The 18,813-nt window shown below is 33.3% G+C and overlaps 1 protein-coding gene across 1 annotated transcript in view; it reads left to right on the forward strand.

Moving 5' to 3' along the window:
* The first annotated feature begins 9,641 nt into the window (after positions 1-9,641).
* The window catches only part of PsGEF (Protostome-specific GEF), a 199,928-nt gene continuing 190,756 nt past the window's right edge, over positions 9,642-18,813 (forward strand). Inside the window, exon 1 of the mRNA XM_074177906.1 lies at positions 9,642-9,839. The gene's annotated coding sequence lies outside the window, so the exon portion shown is untranslated. The remainder of the gene's footprint in view (positions 9,840-18,813) is intronic.

Genomic DNA, 18,813 nt, shown 5'->3' on the forward strand with positions numbered 1-18,813 from the left:
ATAATACATTATATATCATGATTGATTTATTTGAAGCAATAGCAAATCATAAATATTACCCTGAAAAAGCATATGATAAAAAACAACGCGTAATAAAGAACTAAATTTTCTTTGCTAATCTTTGCTTGAATGTCATATTCCAATCGCACACTATTGAGAGATCATAGTTATACAAATAACAGAAATAAATATTCAATCAGAAAACATATATAAAAAAAGTAACATGTTCTTGACAAATTGGAAATTATTAAATAAAATAAAATCGAAGCCTATAAACAACATTACAACTCAGACAAGAAAATCAATTAATTTATTAGTAATTTTATACAAATGAAGTTTTCAAAACTAGATGCCATTCTGGAAAATAACTTCAAAAAAATCATCTATCAAATTCTGCATTTTGCTTTTGTTTAGCCACAATTGCCGGAACATCACTTGGATTCTGAAATGAAAGAAGAAATCAGCACATCATCGTTAGCTACTATTTCAAATATCTAGAAAGGTAAAATATGAAAAGAGCTGTCACTCAATAAAAAAAATTCAATAAAAAAACTGTTTAAGTGGGTTTATTCCGTTAACCAACCCAATTGCTGTCCGCATACGAACGACAACCCTCAAAATTAAATCTCCTACTAACTTGTTTGAGGTCTTATTGTTTAACATACGATTCCTAGCAAATTAAAAGGTGCTTAAACATTCCTTGATCAGAAATAAATAATCAATTCAAAAGACGTACCTCAAATCCCTTTGAAGTGGGCAGAAGTCTTCACAGAAAAATTGTCTTTCAAAATAATCATTTTGGAACCGTTATAGGAATTCAAAGTGTTGTGTGAGAATTATTAGAGAATCAATGACAAATATAAAACGTTTCATTTGAAAAATGTAACTCATGATCATACAAACATACTTAAAGGTATATGATTTGTTATTTAAATAACAACATTCACTGTTTTCACGTTTTTGAAAATTCTCATTTCTCACGTAGTAAGTAAGTTTGGTAATATTTCAACGTATTTCTTACATCCTGAAGGAAATATATTAAATCATTTCAAACTGAATAGGGTATATTCAATTTGTTCCCAATAAAATTTGTTCCCCAGAAAGCAAAGACGATTCGGAATTCAACAAACATTTACATGTTGGAATCAGAAAGTGGCTGTCATATGTAAGTGCTTTTCATAGCTGCTGGTGCCTATTTTGGTATTTTTTGTATTATAATTCATTGTCGAAACTATAAGTACCTCTCTCGTTCTATAAAAAATGAATTCGGTCTAGGAGAAAATTAAACTTCATTTAGAGAAAATGCACTCATCTGAAAACAAGATAAAAGATATGTTCAAAACAAGAGATTGGCGAATTTGAATCAACCTGGAGGATTTTTCAGTTCAAATTGATATACACTTGCAGAGCTCGGCAAATGTAATAATGCATGTATGAAAAATTACGAAGCATCAATATAATTTTCGCAAGATGAGGTAAAAATTAAGAGTTGCTGTCAAAGTTTACCACTTTCTCTTCGGTACTACGTATACAATGGAGTACTTACTGATATAGCATAGTACTTACTCTCAAGTAACCCAAACACTACAGTTTTATCCCATTATAATACTCACCCATGAAAGACTCCAGTCTTGTAAAATCTGTTCCATTATGGTAGATACAAAATAATCATAAAAGAATTGCACTGGCTACAGACACATAAAACACTTCAAAATCGCTCACAAGGGAATTCCCGGCTACCCTCTCACTTGACAGAGTCATAGGAAGACCAGAATTGCTACATCATTTTATGTATAATACTAACATTGCTAAAGAGAATGTTTTAATCAGTTTTATATTATCAATAACAGTAAAGGATTGAATCTATTACGAAATTCAAAATTATGGCCTGTTAAACTCATGGGAACTTGAAAATCTGACGGGATCTTCTGATATTTGATTTAACTTGGAGTTGATGAGTTTCTGAACAATTTAGATTCATTTCACTTCCACTTTCACCAATACACTTTTGAATTGTGATTTTTCACCGGGTCTAAATATTTTTTCTGATAATATTTTTAAAAAACAATGATTGGAAGTTAATTGAATTGAAGCATGGCATCTGAATTTACTTCATAAAATTGGCAACACTGTACTACATTGTTAGTTTCTCATAATACTAAATTTGAATTCTTTTCAATAATATCTATGTTCAAATAAAACAGTTTTTTTCAAACTGAAATGAATGAAATACTTCTTTAAAAGAAACCCTGTTCATTCTATACAAAATTTATGTTATCTTCAGCCGATCATAATATAGTTTTGTATATAGATCCACAAAACTATTGTTATAAACGAATTGAGTTATTTGAGAGGATACAGTTTTAAATTCAAACAAACAATATGTGTTCAGATCAAGTTGATATTGCTCTCCATTTGAAACAGTTTACTTTTCTATTCAAATAGGTGTTAGATTTTGAGATGATATTATATTTTCTTGATTCAAAATAGTTCATCTTCGCAATCATATAATCAAACAAATGATGTAGTTGAAAGGCCAAGAAATTTGATTTCTTCGTTAAAAAAGTGTGATTCTCTTGTGGAACATGGCGCTGTTGGCATGAAGTAATAATGTCTCCAATAGAGATAAAAATTTCAAAGCAACCTATGATCATCTTCAAAAGAAATGGTTTTTACTGATGTGATACATACATTCATAAATGGGATGAAAATTATGCTGTGGAATCACCAAAACCATCTTTACGAAAAAAAAACTGTGCCGGTTGATGGAAACAAACTTGCAATTAGGAGAACAGTAAATTAATTTTATTCAAAGAAGGAAATACCGACACTTGACAAAATAATGGAAGCTTCGAAAGAAGATCAAACTATATCTCCCAAGATGACTGAAAGAAATTGCGGAAAATTTTAAAATAATCAAATTTCAGCTGGGAGAAACAAAACAGAAAATTACTTCTAATCAAAACTGATGAAATTATCTACTGGTGGGGACACTACCTAAGGTAGATAAAAGACTTTCGACGTGACAATAGAAGCATGTACTATCTGGACGAAACTTGGCTCAACGAAGAATATGCCGTTTTAGAAGTCTTGCCTACCAACTAATGCATGGAGAAAAGCGGATAGCATTGAGTGGTGTCAATTAGTGAATGATAATAAAAACGTAATTCTTCCTGATGACGCAAAATTGATATCGTTTGACGTCCAAAATTTATTTGCCAATATTCCGCCAACTGTTTTACTGGTACAGATTAACGGAAAAACATATTTTAAAAACAGGCAGATTGGCAATCAGGCAAGTTTGTTGAATATGTCAATTCCATCCTCCCGTCAATAAAATTTACCACTGAAAAAGAGGTGAATAATTCAATTAATTACCTTGAGTGAACTATTACAAAAAATAACAAATAACATGATTTTGCAATTTTCCACAAACCATCTTACACGGATATTATCATACATAGTTCCTCCACACACCCTTACCAGCATAAAGTTGCTGCATCCAATAGTATGCTTCACAGATTATTGATTATTCCACTGCCTGAGAATAATATCCAGAGAGAGCTGAGTTTGATCAAACAAATCGCGGTAAACAACGGTTATAAGGTAGATATTATAGACTCCATTATTTTCAAAAAACTACAAAAGCAAGCCATGGACTAGGTCTACCCAAATTCAAGATGCGATAACGTCAGTTATAGGACATTGTCATATTTGGGTGAACCCACCAATAATATTGCCCGTTTTTTGAAGAAAGAATGCGTAAACGTAGCTTATAGAACGAATAATGGTCTAAGTAAATTTATCAAAGACAATAAAGACGCAACTTCAGTGTCGGATAGATCAGGAGTATATTAGCTGACTTATGACTCTTGCCCAAAACTCTATATTGGCCAAACACGGAGAACGTTTTCCCAAAGAGTTAAAGAGGATAGAACTAGTTTTGTAAATAGAAATACCAATTCCACATTTGCATATATGTTGTCAACAAGATAGAACAAAAATGAAGTATTATTAATCTACGTCTACCCCCTTACCTTTGTGAACCTAATCCCATTGAACTCATTTGGGCTCAAGTAAATGGTTTCGTAGCAAGAGTAAACACGACATTGAAAGAAATATTTAAAAATGCTTTCTGAGGAATCCTTCTGAAATGTCGATTCCGAAAATTGGTGAGGGAAGAGAAAATTATAGTACTTTCAGTCAATGCATCCGTCGAAGATTCATCAGATATTACTGATATTCACACATTTTTATTTTTTTATATTTTTGCACATATAAATATTACAAATATAACAACGATACCGACTGTATATGAATAAATAAACATAGTCATTCGTTTTGATGGGTATTTTTGATTAATTACCCAAACGCACGCCACTACAGGTATAGTATAAAACGACTCGAAGGCTCATGAATTATTTTGTTCGCGACTCATTTGCGACACAGAGCAAGATGGACCTGGTGAAGTATCACTAACCCGTCACTTTTGATGCTTTATGAAGCTCAGATCAGACCTTTTTTAGGAGTATTGTTCTCATGTATGGAGCTCCGTCTCTAAGCATTCCCTGAAGCTGCTGGATTCCATCCAGAAAAGAGCCATCCGCTTGAGGGAGGTGTTCAAGTGACTTGGCACATTTGATTCTACCAATCTGTACATCTGTACATATGAGAAACATGCGACGGACTGTGGCTGCTCATCGTTTTGAGATTCAACTCAGTACACCTCGAACTTTACTGTTTGAGAACTCTTCCATTTGACGAACTGTGTTTACGTAGAATAAACTTCCTGAGAACGTTTTTCCAAATGAAATTGATCTCCAGCGATTCAAATCCAACGGATATCGATACTTCCGTACAGACAGCGCTCTTAGAACGCCTTAAGGATGTTTATGTAGTGTTTGTGTCTTGTCCTTAAAAAAAATCCAGATATGTCAAATCATAAAGAAATTACTACATTTTGTTTGAGCAATATATGTTAGCGTTTTGGATTTATGATTTATTTGTTTTCACCATTAGGAAACAGTATAACTTTCTTCAACATTATTTGTTTCAATGTTCTTTTCGGATATGTGATTTCAGTCATAATATTTTCCAGTTTGTATCTGAGAATGTTTACAAACCGTTTGTATATTTTTTTTTTCAAGGAGAAGAGGAACTTTTTGTTGTTGCTAATAATTCCTTGAATCGTACACAAATGAACTATCTGAAAGATTATTGTGCTAATTCATCCTATTATAGCGATAATTATAAAAATTTCCTACTCCACCCTTCAGACATATTTGAATGAAACGATTCTTACCCTTTTCTTGACCTCCACACACCACCATTCATGTACTGTTTATTAAATAACATTTAGTAAACTGACCAACGAATACGATATAAATCTTGAATATACCCTTAATTTGTATCATTACATTTTCAGTATTTATTCATTCCATGACGTAACGCCCTTCTGTCCATCAGTTACTCTGATTAGGCACAATTGTTAGGGACCTCATGCGGTCTATGTTCTTATTATAAATCAGCGTCTAGCTCCTAGACGTCGACTATGGTGCAGTGTATAAAAAGTAACAAACCACTCGTTTAAGGGGTTGGGCATAGTACTTGCTAGGAAAAGATTATAAGGATTGCATATTGTATCTTTTAATGCCGATGCCAACCCCTCTAAGATGAAAAAACCGGAGATAAACTGTTACCCCACATATTCACGGTTCAACAACCAGTTTTAAATGACGGGCGAAAGTATTACCCATTACAAATATGTTACTGAATTTGGCATTGAAAATTTTAACAGTACAATCGAAGAAATATCATTCTTTTTATTTTTCTAATTAGAGTTGACAACAATTTATAGTCAGGTTCATCTATTTCTTCCATTAATTTCTTCATTCATTTATTTCTTCCTCAAAAACTGTTCTGATTTTGATTTTTATATTATTCAAAATCATAAACTTATTCGACCGGGGGACAATTATATTTCGTTCCAAAAAATCTAAGATATTTATACTGAAAATCAGTATGGAACGGTTTATGTATATTAATTTCAGTATAAGAAATAGTTATGATAACAAGTCAATATTTCATTATAAAAAATCGACATGTTTTTAATCTATTACTTAGTATATATCATATGATGAGAGTAAATCACTGTTTTTATGAAGTTTTCACCAATAATATCTTTCATTCAAAGTGTTCTGTTCTGTAGAGTAGGAGGGAGCATGATGTAGACCCAGAGCACTTTAGGCAACATGTGACCCATTGTACATCCTCCCGAGGAGTCGTCCATCCTGTCCTTTCCAGGAAGGTGGACAGGTCACTAGGTAGGTGTAGGCCAACACTCGCCAAACACACACTCTTTTTGGCAACCTTGAGGTGTCTCACGGTGGCCTCCACGAAGGTTTTGGAAGGTGCAGCGACATTACTGTTGTTGCGAGGCTTCTTTAACCTTCTTGGGGTTTCCTCCGTGGAGGTGCACAGGTGAGGAAGCTTTCCTGCAGGGGCAGCCGGTTCCTTGCCTTCATTCAAGCCGGAGCTCTTGGCGGCCGCTGCAGGAAGTGCCCTTACTGTCGGAGGTGGAGTGGGGGTGCACTTATAGTTGCTGCCACTCTTGCTTCCTTCGCTCTGTTTCTCCTTTTGGCCTCAGCGCGCCACAAATGCGCTTACGCCTTGGCCTTTGTATTACATCACGATGTGTTCTGCTATGTCCAGCCTCATTTCTGTTCATCTGCAGCCACCGCCTTAGATTGAGGTGAGCACTTCTGTCCAGCCACTGCCACTGACCAGAAGTCCGGCGACCCCGTCCGTAAGGCCACATTGGCTTCCCAGACAGGGCCTCCAGTCCCCTGGCCGTTCCCCTGTCCGCCACATGGGGACGCGCCCAACAGGTTGCCCAACGCACGGGTCATTTGAAGTGTATTTATCACCATAAAACATTTTTTACCAAGTAAGCGTATTTATTACAATTATTTTACCCTCCCCCCCTCATCTCCCGTGTCAGTAAAAGTAAGCAAAGTTCTTACCCCCCTCCCATAGTTACATAAACATTGTTATATGCATTTGTCACTTAATGTACCCTGTTTCCATTGATTCGTCAGCAGTAGTTATAATTCTAGAAATTAGAAATAGATTTGGATTAGAGGACTTTACCGCACGTAATACTCATTTGAACAAACTTCATTGACACGGTATTCAACAAGGAGTATACAATATTGTATCAGTTTGAAAATGTCCATATAGGACAAAACTGCAGTAAGGATATATACAAATGAAAGTGGTAAAAATATAGAAAGAATAATTTCTCACCTGTGTTAGGAATCACACGTTAAAAGGTAAGACCTCGTTATTCCTTAGCTCACACAAGTTTCGACTGCAGAGGGTTCTCGTTCGTAGGGGTGCGATAGCTGGTTTACGGAAAACATATTATTATATTAACATTTTTGTATCGACCTTTTTTGGGTAATTGTTACCTTCCACAATCTAAAAAAAATATAAAATTATAATGGAGAACTTTATACAAGTGTAGAAGGGCAAACTTTTTAGTTTACTCCGATAAGTTACTGCGTAAAAATCAAAGTATTTTTCACAAAGAAAAATCTTCTATTTATCAGTAACTTGTCGTATTTAACAATTTTGCCTATCAAAAAGATTATTAAGAAATGATACTTTACGTTTCGGAGGCCAAAAAATGTGCCTCCGTCTTCAGAAATGGATAAAAAACTCGAATAAATTCGCAGTTATTCCTTTTTTGATAGCTTATTTCTTTACTTCTTCGACAGATGTCAAAGGAAGTTTTGAAACTTCCTTCAACTTCAACTTCAAAGAAAGTTTTGATATTTCCTTTGACATCTGTCGAAGAAGTAAAGAAATAAGCTATCAAAAAAGGAATAACTGCGAATTTATTCGAATTCTTTATCCATTTCTGTAGACGGAGGCAGATTTTTTGGCCTCCGAAACGTAAAAGATAAGTATCATTTCTTAATAATTTTTTTGATAGGCAATATTGTTAAATACCACAAGTTACTGATAAATAAAAGATTTTTCTTTGTGAAAAATACTTTGATTTTTACGCAGTAACTTATCGGGGTAAACTAAAAAGTTTGCCCTTCTACACTTGTATAAAGTTCTCCATTATAATTTTATATTTTTTTTAGATTGTCGAAGGTAACAATTACCCAAAAAAGGTCGATAAAAAAACTGATTTTCTCCTCCACAAAAAATGACTTTCGTTGAATATATTAACATATTAAACACATATTTTTACATATATTATTCAAAAACAAACTCCTTCATAATTTTAGGTATACATATTGTTTCCAATTAACAGTCTTCAGTCCATAACATAAGAATCCATGATTCTAAGTTTTCAATGACATTGGATGTTTGCTGCTCGATGTTGTGTATCTGCTCACTTTCATCCGATTTTGGAATGTCTACGTCGTTCACATCAAGCAATTCAACATGGTGGTCCTCTAAATTTTGAATAATGCATGGAGTAGTAGAACGTAAACAGTATTTGTGGAAATCCCCAAAAATGCGTTTCGTTTTCAAACGTAGATAATGTGTGGGTTGCCATATGTGTAAAAAATTAAAAAACTACTGCTGATGTGATCACCATCTAGATCTCCCGCCATCCATATCATCAAAAATAACCAAACCAAGACTCCGGCCCCCCTGTAGTGAATTCAATTTTACTTGTGCTTATCTCAATAATATATTGTATTTTTTATTCAGAAATTTGTGGTTGGATCAACATTTTTTTTTCAAATATATATCACACCAGCGCTCTTTTTTTCTGTATTCATTCTGAGTTTGCTGATATCCACAAATTTTATATTTTTAATTGTATAACTATTATCCCATTCTTTATTTTTTGTAGCATGATATACTGAAACAAATGTAGCGGTTTTGTAAACTTGTTGCAAAAATGTATCTATAAATAAGATAATCCTATAATTTCATAAACATAAATAGACGATCAGCAACTGTTTCAAATTTAAAACTCGTTGATAGACCTACCCGTCTATTTTAAAATTTTTAAAATGTATTTTCATAAATATAAGGCAATTCGAAATATGCACAATAGTATCGTTGAAATCTCTCTAGTTAGGTTATACTATTTTAATATGTTAATTTTCTTTTTATAATAGTGAAATTATCATCAATATATATTCATTGAAAATTGCCACATAACATAATTTGTTCTGTTGACGTCCCGAAATGTCGATAAAAATATACAGCTGCGACTAAGTTTATGAACTTCCCCACCAATACAGGGATACCTACTATATTTTTCTCTTCACTTTCAATTAATACTGACCCCCCATCCATCACTCTCCATCAGGAAGTAATCGCCAACCTGTCCTTCTCATTTAAACCTATTTACTATGCTACACTCTTCAATCCACTAGACAATCAAGATTTCATCCGATAACGTGGTCAAGAACATAAAGCCACTTTTCTCTGGGCAATAAAAAATCGCGAGACAAAACCCGGCATTACATCAATGCCAAGGTCGAAATCTAAAGGTGGGGAGGGTGGTAAGAGTCTTGAGCCCGGTGTGGTGCGGCTGGGAGCAAGCGGGGGGTGAGAAACAGCGAGGGGATAGACGAAATGCAGACAAGAGGTCTCATGGCCAGGTATGACCAGGTAGGTAGACTGGAGTGGCGCGATTCGACACTTGCCAACTTGAATCGGTAGTGACAACAACTGAGTATGTGCTTGTCTAGTGACCATGTGCTTAGGACTGTGACTGTGCACTCATCTGTTTTGTTTTTGGATTATGACTTGTGATCGAAGTGAGAGGTGACACTTTATTGGATTTGTTTGTACGAATTCTGGTGAGTTGTAGTTTGATGAAGGAGACGGTATATCTATTATACATTGTGTAATACCTTTATTCGGGTAGAAATATATTGCAATCTTGAAGAAAATCTTAGCTACACAAGTGAAATGGTCGTTCATTCAGAGTAAACAAGTAAACACTAATATAAGAAAATACGACAGTCTGGCCAAACATTTGTCAAATCACATTGACATTTACCACTCTAATCAATAAGTCTATTTTTGTAATAAAATTCAAATTAATTCATATTCAAAGTGCCCTGCTAATCAGGAAGGATTCATCTAAATTTCGTGATAAATCAGCTTAAACATGTTTAAGGATGATTCGCACTATTTTGCATCTTCCTAGAGACCAGCTCATGAAAATCATGAAAACATAGATACGACCTTTTTGATTGACGGTTCTTACATGGTTCTTACATGGTTGACATGTTTCTCACAGAACCACTCCATAGTTTACAGTTTTGACTACCCTCTTCAGATTGCAAGAATTGTCGAAACTATTTTTTGAAGAACATGTTAACTGTTAAAAGAAAATTGTTGCAAATTTCAAAACTTAAGCCCCTAATTTTTCCACAGTGTAGGTCTCTATAACTAACTTATTGATCAGATACCATCACGAATATTCAAGAGAACATCGAAAAATTCTGTTGATTTTGTGTCATCTGGTTGCATTTGACAATTCTTCAGATAATCTAGTCTTTTCGATCTTGACAGTAAATTTTATTCAAATATTGATTTTGAATTTACTACAACAACGATCTATGATCCATTTGTGCTGATTGTTTTATCTATGTCAAATATCAACCGATCTAATAAAATTAAAATAAAAAAAAATCACTGTTTAATGATACTGATAATTATAATGATAAAATCGTCTTTATTATCTTCAAATACATTTCAACCAAATTAATCAGGTACAATTTAGTTGTTATATGTTCAATTCAAATGATGGCAAACAAGTCATCATTCAATTGCTCTTCCACTCAACCTCAAAAATGTCGCCTAGTACGCAAAGGAACAAATAAAAAAGGAAAAACTATGTTAAAATTCTATGACTTTGTAGATGGGATATCCTTTCTCTTCTTCTAATTTCAAAAATTAAAAAGTAGGAATTCTGAACTCTCTGTACTTTTTTCATAATTGGTTGATCGAACATGGACCATACAAAACATCATCATAATTGAATATAGATAAAACTAACGATGCACACAAATTCACCTTCACCTTCATGGGTAGGAAATTTTGGTGTACATATAATTTTAAGCGAATAATACGCACGCCTAATGAATTGATTAACGCGACTTTCGAATTTCAAGTCCATATCTAAAATGAAGCCCAGGCTTTTGGCTTCTGGGACAACCTCAAGTGCATGTTCATTTACTACTACTTTCACAGATTTGCCAATATCATTTCTAGAGCTTTTTGGTCCAAAAACCAACATTGGATTTACTACAATTTATATTTAAGCAGTGATCAGATGCATTTATCACAAATAATTTTAAGGCACAACTAATTTCAACTAATTTGAGTACACACATTATCTATCAGCTATCAGCTAAACTGGCTTATGAAACTAATTATTTATTTATCATCTAATTTATTTAACAGAAATGTATTTTTTCTAATTAGAAATGAAGAAACACTTGGGTGTACGTTTTGTCATGCCTAAGGACTATCTGAGATATATGAATAGAGCTTGCCTTCAACTATGAACGAGAAACATATGCGAGACTAACCTGTGTGAAGTATCTTGCATAAATGTCTGTCGGAAATAATTGAATATCCAGCGTGGTATTAACCGGGAAAGTAGTTGTTTTCCGGCAGGCATTCACCAGAACCTACAGTGCAGGTAATTGCAAAAGATGATTATTTCGAGATTTCATTTCTAAATATTTATTTTCGTATAAGATTCTTTATTCCTACAGTCAATTGTCATCGATGATAATAATCCACTTTTTTGTGATTACGTCGAGTCGCAATCTGAACATCTGGTGGGTGAAGATGTTCAATATTTGTGTAAGTAAATGTATACAGGTGATAGATATTATAGTCTGAAAAAAGGCAACGAACAGCTGTCTCGAAATACCGGTAGATATCATTCCAGATTAGCAGCATGCAACAATACATAGAAGATTGCTGCTGTCTCATAGAAAAACATTTCAATGAAGAAGATATACATCGATGAGTGTTGTGTGTTGTTATGCAAACTGAAAGTTGAATTCATTCGCGGTACGGTTTTATTTCAATACAATTAATTGTTTCACAGACGTCAAAATTTTTCCTATTTTTCGGGAGCATTAATAACAAATATAGGAACTTTCTGGATGTGACATTACTGGTGGTCTTATGTATCGAGAAGTTTTCTAACTGAAACCAATAATATACGACTTGCATTGGCTACATTGTACTACTGGGTGTCAACTAACTCTGGTACCTTGTTTACTAATTCCTTTCTTGCTTTACTGTATTCTAAGGGAGTTGAACATTTTTAACAAATCAAGAACACTCTGTCCCCATTTCTCATATGTTGCCACAGTAAAGGTGGTTTCGTGACTTTACGACTTAGGTCTATTTCTGCCTAGCCTCAGGTCTCAACACTAGAACATTGGAAGACTGAGGTGAAAAAGTACAATTGTTACGAAAACCATTTTTAATTTTCAATAAATTGATGGATGTAGCCGTTATTACGTGCTGGGAAATCTTAATGAAGAAAAGGAAAATGAAACTCTCTATGTTTTTTACCACATTTATTTGTAACTAACGTTACTGCGGTTTCGTCCTATACGGACATTTTCAAACTTACACAATAAACTCTCAATAAATTCTGTTGTATTCTGTTTATTGTATAAGTTTAAAACTGCAGTAACGTTAGTTACAAATAAGTTTTCAATTTTTCTTTTATCCACTTAGATTTATTCAGTTACTATATCATCATTTGCAAAATTGACAATTTTGCAAATCAACGACAATTTGAATTATTTTTTTAAAAAATATGTGTACTTGAAGACTAGAACTTCTTAGTTATAATACTTCCTTATGAACTGTCAATTTGAAATGAAAAATATAAATTAATTTTTTTTCCTTGCCAAACATTAGTGAAGAAGCTATCGTATGGAGAAACACGGGTTGATGTTGTGTACACTGATCAGTGGACAGATCACAATTAAGTGTTATTTGAATTTGCAAAACATTGTGCATAACATTTTTAGGTGCATTCAATATAATAAAATCATTTTTCTAAGTTTTTGGCTACAATCTCAGTTTATAGCCATTCAATTTAACGTTTACTGAAAAGCCGTCTTGTTTTACATGACGTCTTTCCAATTGATGAAGGCCCTCAACAGACTCGCGCTATAAATCTGTCCCACCTTGAAGAAGTCAATAACTAATTTGATAACAGAAAATGAATGTCGTAATCGATATATTACAAATTTATGGAAGCCTCTAGGGCTAGGGTATTGAGAAAATTGCCCCAACTATATCATAGACGGCCCAATAAATTCTGTTGAAAATTTGTGGTAGGGCGCCCGGTGTGGTTCTAAAGGAAATATTTACTTAGGACTTGGGTCTAATCCACTACCCGTGGTAATTGTGTTTAGGCAACAAAACTAATCTTTTCTTTGAATGACGAAGAAGGAACCATTTCTACTAGAAATACGTGACGGCTGGATATGCATCATAATTAAGCGGTTAATAAAGTCCCGTTTGATTATATTTCTACAAGGAATTCATAACGGAATTTTATAGTTTTCAACATGTATTTTTGGGGATACAAAATTTTTTACTAAATTTTATTGATGAAACAATGTTTACAATGGTCACAACATATTTGGTTGTCTAAATTCTTGAAATAATTTTACAAAGTCGAAACTCTTAAAGAATTAGGTTAAGTAGGTATCTGAAATAAATATTTAGAATCTTGAAGAAGGAACTGTCATTGATAGAAATCATAGGCAGAAATAAATTACTGTTCACATCCCACGCACTGCATGGACGCTGAATAGAATTCGAAAGGATACAGGTATAAAATATCAGTTGAATATTTTCCACCTCAAATGAATGTGAGAAAGAACGACCATTAAACCAAGAGTGGAGATAAATGGTTTGAATATGATTTTATGAAAGATCATAAAATTAACAAACATAAAAAAGAAATATACATGATGAAAATGAAAAAGGGATGGAAAATGAACATGGGATTAAAAGTGTACACTGTTAAAATGAAAAAAAAGAAGAATTATATTCCGAAAATGATAATAAATTAAGACTTCGAACAATACTTAATTTTTATATTTAGGCAGATATGAAAGAGGGGAGTATAGACGAGAAATAACACGAATGATTTATTAATTTGAATACAATATATATATATATATATATATATATATATATATATATATATATATATATATATATATATATATATATATATATATATATATATATGTATATATATATATATATATATACAAATGGAGATTTTATCGAGTGTGCATGATATAAATCAAAAATGAAAAATTCGTGGACACAACACTCCAAACAGGGGGGCAAACCCCCTGTTGTGTTGTTGTTGTGTTGTGTCCACGAATTTTTCATTTTTGATATATATATATATATATATATATATATATATATATATATATATATATATATATATATATATATATATATATATATATATATTGGGCATCGTCAGTACCGGGCAGGTGGTTCCACTTATGTTTCGCTTGCGTTTACGCAGCTATTTTTATCAAGTACTTTCTTGGTTTTTTCTCATTTTGTCTTCAATCGAGGACCGCCTGCCCGGTACTGACGATGCCCAATAGGCTGAAACAGCTGTATACCGGTGGCTCTTAAATTGAAATCAATATGGGAATGATCAAAGAGTACTTATCTATTTATTTTATATATATATATATATATATATATATATATATATATATATATATATATATATATATATATGAACAATTGATGTCACGAGAACTATGCGAGAATAATAGTTTCGAAAAATCATCGTGTCCAGTGAACTAGTGACGGTAACCTAGCATTTTTTATAATTCTAATAAAAAAAAATACGAGTGGTTTCAGATGTGACAAGAACAATGTTAAAACTAAATGCAGTTCATTGTATGATTTTTCACTATAAAGGGATTTACAAAAACCGCGACACGTGTTTCGCTATACCATTGCTTCCTCAAGCGTAAACTTTGGTTTAGTTTACGATTGTCATGACAATAAATATTCTGACGATATCTTGAATTTATTGGAGCCTCTGGAGACCCCCTTCATGTTATTCTATGAAAGAGAGGACATTGGCAGATCAATATCTTCAGATGATGTGGTGCTGTAGGTTTTCCCGGGTTTTATTGCAGTTGAAAAAGCAAATGCCCCACTGAAATTAATCAAGTCACCCCGGAGCGTCAATTAATTTTTGTTGTTGTTTCATAATTTCATGATTTGTATTACTTTTTTTTCCTAATGGAACTACATATTAAACGACTTGAAAAAAACAAATTAATGAATCAAAGTATTTATTTCGAAGGCAAATATTCAACATACACCAGAAACAATGTGAATTTATTACTATATGTTTATCCTGCTGATTCATATATCAAATTTGGCTGAAAATCAAGAGTGATGATTTTCCTAAAACTATGATTCAAATTATTTCTTCTTTTCACTCAAGTCAACTCATTTGGGAAGAAAACCGTTCATCACTGACAGAAACATCTTCAAAAATAAAATTAGACTTTTTACTTCAGCATTAATTTCAACAAACCTCTAAGAAGTTATTTTTGTCTTCACATTTATTTACAAAATATCTGAAGAATTCAATTTATGAATATGGAATTTATAAAAAATAAGTGACTTGCTTCAAAAATGTTTGCAAGATTTACCTATAGAGGGCGCATCCCCTGTCATTTCATTGCTAGAGCTATTGAGCTAGTTCTAATGATCCGAGTCATCTTCCACTAATAAATCAAACATTGTCGTTTGTCAACAAGTCGGTAGAAACGAGAATCATCAAATGACTTGCATAATCCTCACAATTTTCAAATAAAGGGGATTGTGTGTGGGGTTTGCAACAACAATAAAACTACAATAGTGCCGATATTATTTGATTCCACCTTTTTTCATAATGATTCATTGTATTCATTGATACTGTTACGGTTTTCGAGTTAATTAAACTGCATACTGAATGGACGAGCACTCATTGGAACTCCCCTTTGGGAAAATATTACACCAGATAATTACAAGGATTAGAAAATATACTTGATGATATAGCTGGATTGGTGTGAGCTAAAGTGACATGAGAACCTTTCGTTAAATTCTCGAAAGCAATTACTTATCATTTATCAGAAGTTGTTACTACAATTTTTTTGATTGTAAGTCTGTCTTGTAACTATTGAAAGAGAAAGCTTCTTGGAGAGAATTCGTACTTATATACCCATTTTTTGTTACGTTACGTTACGTCTGTCTGGCATTATAAACATGTATTCTATTCACATAACTGAAAAAGTTATTTCATTTTTGTTGACATTGATTTTTTTATATTTCCGTTAGCACCCGGGCATTTAGCAATTCTCTATCAAGTTCTTATTTACAGTACGACTGATTTCATCGACATTAATGGCTTTGAAGTAAAATGTTGTCCATTGTTGGCTAACCACCTTTCATCTAAATATTTAATCAAATAATAGCCTTACGTTTCCGCAATTATGAGATGATATTACATCCTTCTGGTACCAAACATCTTCTCCATAACCAGTAAGCAGGCGAACATATCAGCTTTCACAATATGTCCTTCAGGGTGTTTATAACCTTTTTATCAGAAATAGTTTACAAGATACCACACTACAGGTCATTCCAGAGACGAATAAGTTTCTGGGCAGGTACTCAGATTTTGAAAATAATTTTCAATTTGTTATTTTTTGAATGCCTTTAAAAACGCGTCATTTCTTATTCGATATCTTTCTTGAATTATCTATCATTTAATAGGAATGCTGTTGAAACAAGTGAAAGTAAAGTTGTTGATTTACTGAGGTTGTCATTTCATTTTATGTATGAAGATGAACAGAAATTATGTCTTAGTCAACCAGGTCATATCTTCATGGAAATAACCTGATTAATAATCTTTTCAAAAGTAGGGTCCCACCAATCCCAAAAAAAAGGTCAATAAAACGCACAGAAGAACACTCGGATGAAGGTACACAAAATATGAGAAAATAGAATTGGTGACAGCGGAGAGAAGAAGTCAGCTGAACGATAACCAAAAACATAATAAAAAATTCACAAAATTCAGAAACACCTAAAAAACATGACCAGAAAAATCAAATGAAATATGACTGGTAGGTACTCTGACTTCGATTGGTAGTTTCCATGCGTTACGAATCTCCACATCAGCTTGGCTGACTGCGACATTCACATATGTTTGATAAACGCAATTCTTGGAGTCATTCTCCGAGTTTGCTGGCGTGGTTTTCATGGGGCTACAACGAATGGTGTACCTCCATCTGAAGTATATTTTAATGTTGCACTTAGATCTAATTTTTCACATCTTTTCTGAAAGTTCTCTGACGTTAGGAAGGGGTGAAACGGTCAATGTCTATTTCATCAGTTTTTTTGAGTACCCATTCTGTTGAAAACCTGATCAATTAGGATTTCAACAATTATGTCTTGGACGATTGATGGTTATTGAATTCGTAATTCAGGTACTGCCTCGTTTGAGTTGATTTTTGAAAGAAATTTTAGTTGAAATGGCTATCGCCCCTTACGAACAACAATGCTCAATAGACAAAACTTGTCTGAGCTAAGAAATAACAAGGTCTCACCTTCTAATATACGATTCCTATCATGGGTCGGACGTTGAACAATGAGAAAGAATATGCCCATAGTTGGAATCCAATCAACTTTAACACAACGGTGAATTGAAAGAGTTGAGGGAATCAACCGGAACAGTATTTTATTTCATGATTATTTCTGGATTGTGAATTTAATGAGAGGTTTCACGTTTCTGAAGTGTTGCAGAAAGGCGTCTAGTTATGTGTCTCCATATTTCTATAGTGACATCTCGTTGGTAAAAGCAGTTCTAGAAAGGAGATTGGTTTCACCCAAACCGACAAATTTTTTTGAAAAATTAAATGCATTGGTTTTATGCTTTGTTCAGTTATGCGCTGTTAGTCTGAGTGATATGAAAATTATATTTATGCTTGTTAGTACTTCCTAAAGTTCTCTAGTGTGCGATGTAGATATAACAATAATAATAATAATGACCTTTATCAACCATATGTAATGAAGTTACAACTCAATTATGGTTTAAAAGAGCCAAATGAGTCGAGTGAGTCTGGTCTGGTGAAATGGTCTCCCCCGGGAACCTGTGATAAAAAACAAAATTAACATAAGATTACAGAAAACTACAAAAAATAATAATCTAATTATCCCTAGAAAGTTGAAAAGAAATTGAGAAAAAAAAAAAATTTTTTGAGCAAATGATGAAAACATGTACTTATACATACTCTCAAGCATTGCTCATCAAAAATTTATTTTTGTTGATGCTCAAGAAACCTGGCCACTGGTCACTGTCGTTGTTTTAAGATTTCCAGGAAGCAGATTGTATGATTCAATTGAATTGTACGAAAGTGATTTTTCAAATTGTTCAGTATGGTGGTGGGGGATTGTAATGATCATTTATGTCACAAATTGAGATTATTAACGCATGTTCTATATTTGATTTTTCGTAAGACAGGAAGACGTTTCTTAATTATCACTTCATGAAGTAGCGATAGACTATGAGGTTTCCACCGATTGTTCATAGACAGCCATTTCGTAGCAACCAAGTTGTGAGAGATCCTTTCGACCTTTCGAATGCCAAAAACTAGTCTCGAACAGGAAATTTGAATGCGTCTCTCGCAAACAAGGCCCGTGAACTTAATTGCACTAGCTGGCTTGAGATTCTACATGGGC

This window comes from Leptinotarsa decemlineata, unplaced genomic scaffold (genome assembly GCF_025532065.1).
Source record: "Leptinotarsa decemlineata unplaced genomic scaffold, Ldec_3_MD MMD2_tig00003335_RagTag_RagTag, whole genome shotgun sequence".
In the NCBI taxonomy this organism is placed as follows: Eukaryota; Metazoa; Arthropoda; class Insecta; order Coleoptera; family Chrysomelidae; genus Leptinotarsa; species Leptinotarsa decemlineata.